The following is a 5,525-nucleotide window of genomic DNA, read 5'->3' on the forward strand; positions in this document are numbered from 1 at the left end:
CGCTCTGCACTTGCTATAGTAACTAGTAACGTAAAGAAAATTTTCAATACAATTAGCACATTTGGAAATAGTTCATTATAACTATTATTTCATATATATTGCAATATGTCTTGCGCGTTATTTACATTTTTTTTTTTTTTTTTTGGTCCAAGATCAATTCTCGTAACAAATCAATTTCCTGGATTAAGTCTTCATTTACATCTTTACTATAATATTTTACAAAATCCCTTGAACGGTTTTCTAGTTTTAAATTTTGGATTTCATTTTTAATTTTATTTACCAAATTAAAAGCAGAGTCAAGAACAATTGTTTTTGCTTGAAATAGTTTGCTGATACTATTAATTTTTGACAATATTGTAAACCGATAAACTTAAAATAAATGTCATTTCTTGTAATGAATCTGGTAGACTTTTAGCTTCGGATACTGCTGCGTTATCGTTAATTGCACCAATAAATTCTTCTAAGGCATTATAAGTTTGTTCAAACTGTGTATACACTGCTTTGACAGCGTCTATTTTGGTTTCCCATCGAGTATCACATAATGGTTTAAACGTAATATTTAAATACTTTTGTATATTTTCCCACCTTTTTGTAGATGCAGAAAATACGCAGTATAAACGTTGCAATTTTCCGAAAATTTTTTTACAATATATACTACTGGAAGCAGCATCACAAATTATCAAATTAAAAGAATGTGATAAGCAAGGTACATAAATTGCATGCAGGTTTAAACTAATTATTCTAGATTATACGCCTTTATATGTTCCATTCATATTGCTACCGTTATCGTATGCTTGCCCCCCTCTACAATTCATAATATCCAAATCAAGCTCACCTATTCTTTTTGAAAGCGAATTTGCTAATCCTTCACCAGTCAACATCAGTTACTTCAATAAATCCTATAAATGACTCATTTATAATTATTTTTTTTATCTACAAAATTTACATATCTAATAATTATTGAAGTTTGTTCCTTGTGAGAAATATCAGGAGTGCAATCCATTTGGATACTGTAATATATGGCTGCTTTTATATCGTCTTTAATTTTATTAAGGACTTCGTTACCTAATGCAGCAATAATTTCCTCTTGAAATCCATGCGCCAAATGATGCACAATTCTTTTTTTCGTATTTTTAATTCTGTTTACATGATCCACTAGCACAGGATCATATTTACTTAATAATTCTATTAAACATAAAAAATTTCCATCATTCGGCGTTCCTACTGTTTCATGTGATCCTCGAAATGACAGATTATTACTTGCTAAAAATAGAATTATCTACAATTCTTTGGAGTAGTAATTTTAGACGTTCCGTTTCTTTATTTATATTAATTTGATTTGTTCTGTCAACAGTCGAACATAAATTAAGCCTTTTTAATAATTCTTAAAAAGGTTCCAAGCAATTCCAAGCAATAAAATAATTAAAGTGACCAACAGAAAGCTCATGATCTCGAATTACAGATGACAGTTTTCTCCGTTTACTAAAACCATAAATCGTGTTGATTGATCTTTTCCTCTTCTTTTGGAAAACAATACACAACAAAAGAAAACTAGTGAGTCTTCAGCTTTTGAGTAAACTAACCAGTTGCGAAGCTGAGTTTCACCATTTGGCATTTTTTTTAAATAGTACGATGTAGAAAATATTCAACATTCTTAACGAATGCGTCTTGATGATGTTGTTTAGGTCCGGTTTTCACACAAAATAATCTAAATTTATCAGTTATAATATTTGGCCACAAACCTGGATCATTTATGTCCACTTAATCACCATCGTTATTATTGTTTTCTTCGTTATTTGCAGTATCCCAAACGTTTGTATAATCAGACGCGTCTTTTTCGACGAATCCCACAGTTTCTACATTTTCGTTGAAAAGTTTTGTAGCTTGTTTGGAGATTTCTTCTTCAGTTGAAGTTTGAATCGCAAACTGCTGAAGTCGTAGCAATTTCGTTGTCAGATTTATTTTGTAGCCTTGAAAACGAACCTACTTGTGACTTTTTGAGATTTTGCTTTTCTTCTTTTTTCTTTTCTGCTGATTTCCTTTTTTGACACCCAGAGGGATACTTTCTTGGCATGGACATTATGGGTTAGGCTTTGCCTGTCGAATAAGTAAATAATTTGAAATATTTTTATCCCATGAATTAACAAAAAATTAAATATGTACATACTTTTCACAATATTACAAAATTGTAGAAACACTCAAGGAATGTGTTTATTTTTTTTCGTTTGCTTACTTCAGTACATCAGTTTCACCCTTATCTATCACTATTAATTGAGTTGAAATCAACGTAGTTGAGATCTAATCACGTGCAAACCACACTTCATAATCCTGAATATTGATAATACATTTCACACAGCATTAAAAATAACTTATCGTATTTACTGGAATATTATTATTATTTGACACCTCCAGGGAGTCCAAAGACTCATCGAGGGAGAGTGTGCCAACAGTATCGAACGATTGATCTCCTTCCAACCACTAACCGCGCTCAAACTTACTTAACTGAGCCATTAGTATCAGAGGCTCTTACCAATCGACCAACCTTTGCTGGCTCCTCGCGTATAACTCGCACCCCTGATTTTACTTTGCGATAAAAAGAAATTGAAAAGTTTCGCGTAACCTCGCACAGAAAAAAAAAAGTTTAATCACGTTCACCTCATGGCAATAGTGACTCGCTCGTGACAATAGATCCCGTGGCAAACCACGCACCCTCCGTACTAGCCAATACGTCTGCAGACGAAAGTAAAAACAGGTCGTTTTATTGTATCACTGAATAAGGTAAAAACATTTGCAGTCTGTGTAATATATTTCTCATCAAATAGTGCAATTAGAGACAGCTGGGATAAAAATGGCACTAACTAATGAATCGCATGTCCCTTCCCCCCAAAATTATGTTATTTAGCCGCAAGCAAAACCATATGCTGCACTGGCAAACACTAAAAACTAGATGTGTGGGAGTCTGTCCCTCCAGCTCAAATGCAGAGTAACAATAAAAATTAACAGAAAATGTTAAAATTCGTAAACGTGTTAAAGCTAGGAAATATATAGTGAATATTGTTATGGCACTTTCAGATATTGAATTTGGTTGAAGAGAATTAGCATTTTAATTCAAAAATTGTCTGCTGACTTTTATCTTTGATTCGCGCGATCTTTTGTTAATACCGCACCAATCATATATGCACATATTTTACTGGCCTAGTACCTTAGCTGGCTGTTCATTAGTCATTCGTGAAGGACTGTTCATTAAGTATCTCAAGTCTTGTAAATTACTGCTAATTTTTGCTTGAAATAATGGGAAGGCAGATGGTGCTATGTGGGTAGGATGCGCACGAGGAAACTGCTCTCTAGGCAGGAAATAGCAATTGCAATATACGCGGGGATTTTACGAAAAAAACTGAAAAGTTTAGTTTCCGAAAATCCATGTAAAGGAAATTTGCTTTTATACCTAATAAGTTAAACATATTAATTGACAATAAATATTTCCGAATAAATGGATGCCTGACGAATAATGCAACAACTGAACTGGACAAAACTTGTACATCAGTATATCGCGGAGATATATCGATGGCTTGTAAATAGGATGTTTGTTTCTAATTTTCTTATTACTTATTATTATGTAACAGTTTGTAGAGTTTAAATAATTATTGCATTTTTATTTGGTATAGCTGTACTTAATAAAATTGTATTATACTAAGTTAAAATATGAGTCAGCGAAGATGTTTGAAATGTATTTTTTTATTTAATTATTTTTTAAGATGAGCCCTGAGTTGCGTGCCGGAAAAAAGTCATTGGCGTGCCACTTTTGGCAGGCATGTTAAGGCTTGTCCACCCCTGCTCTAGACTAACCATATATAAAGAATATAATTTTTTTTTTTCAACGGTTTCGATAACGAGCCAAATGATATAAATGTGTAATAGATTAGAAAAAACTAATGATGAATCAGGCATTTTAGGGTAAAAACGAAATCGTGTTTGTTAATTTTTATACACTGCATAACGCATCAAAAGGGTTAAGCAAATACCCTAATATAATAGACAAACACAGAGATATTATTATTACCGGGGGCCCTAAAATCCTGTCGATGAAATCCCTTTAGTTACAAGCAAAATTAGAAGAAGAAAAAAAAAATAAATAAAAAATATCTTTCCGCAAATGTGTACCGATTGTGCCCACTCGATCGTGGGGCCCGGGTGCACTGCACCCATAACACCCCCGAGATGGCCGGCCCTGAATAGAGATGAATGGATATGATATTTTTCGTGAAGATAGACAGGGAAGAAAGGGAGGAGGAGTACTGTTAATGGTAGCAGATGAGTTGTGCCCATCTAAGGTGGAATTGCAAGGTGCAAATAGTGGTCACGGTTTTGGGGCCGTATGGTGTGAGGTAGAAGTTAACAGGAGGAAATATTTAGTTGGGTGTTGCTACAGACCTGGTAATATGGAGGGTAATGAGAAGGAAATGTAGGCAAAGTGGCCTTTATGGTAATATAGTTTATAACTATATTACTATATTTAATTACGGTAATATAGACTGGAAGCAAGAGACTGCATCTGGGGGTAAAGAAAATGAATTTTTGGAGTTTTTGAAAGATAATTACCTTAGGCAGCACGTAACGGAGGATACACGAGGATCAGAGTATTGGATTTGATCATCTCATCAGATGATGTTATTATAAATGAGGTGTCAAATCTTCCACCAGTTGGTGAGAGTGACCACGAGGTGATCACGTTCAGGGTGACCAGTGATTCGAGGACGTCTGTTAGAAAGGGATATATGTGGAATTATAAGACTGGTAATTACGAAAAGCTCAGGAAACAGCTTGCGATAATAAATTGGAAAGAGGAACTGGATGGAAAGGATATCAATGCTGCTTGGGCCATACTCAAGAACTATTTGTTGGAGGCAATATCAGAGTGTATTCCAAGGGTCAAGAGGGTAAACAGAGTGGGTGTAAAATGGATGAATCAAGAGATAAGGCATGCAATCTGGAAGAAGAAGGTATTATGGAAGAAACACAAAATGAGTATTTATAACAGCCAGTTGCATGAGAAGTACAAAGAGCAGGCCAGGAAAGTGACTAGCTTGATAAGGGTAGCAAAAATGCAGTATGAGCAGCAGTTAGCTAAAGAGGCCAAAAAAATCCTAAGGAGTTTTTTCGATATGTTGCCAGTAGAAGAAAGAATGATTATGGTAGGATGGGATTGATTGGTGAAAACGGAGGAATGATAACCGCTGCGGAGGATATAGTTGAGATAATTAATGAGCAATTTATAAAGGTATTTCATTCTTATGAATGTGACATCATGTAGAACTTGAAAGCAGTGGGAAAGAGGGAGAAGGAGGAACTGTTAGTCAGCGAACAGGAGGTATATGAGGAATTGAATAGACTTGATGTAAATAAGGCTGTGGGACTTGATGCTATTTCACCACGTGTCTTGAGGGAATGCGCCAGTGAGTTAACAACAGCTTTTGTATATCTATTCAACATGAGTCTCTCACTGGGTCAAGTTCCAAAAGAGTGGA

Source organism: Typopeltis vanoorti, chromosome 15 (genome assembly GCF_054136105.1).
Source record: "Typopeltis vanoorti isolate ZY-2024b chromosome 15, IOZ_Tvanoo_1.0, whole genome shotgun sequence".
Classification (NCBI taxonomy): Eukaryota; Metazoa; Arthropoda; class Arachnida; order Uropygi; family Thelyphonidae; genus Typopeltis; species Typopeltis vanoorti.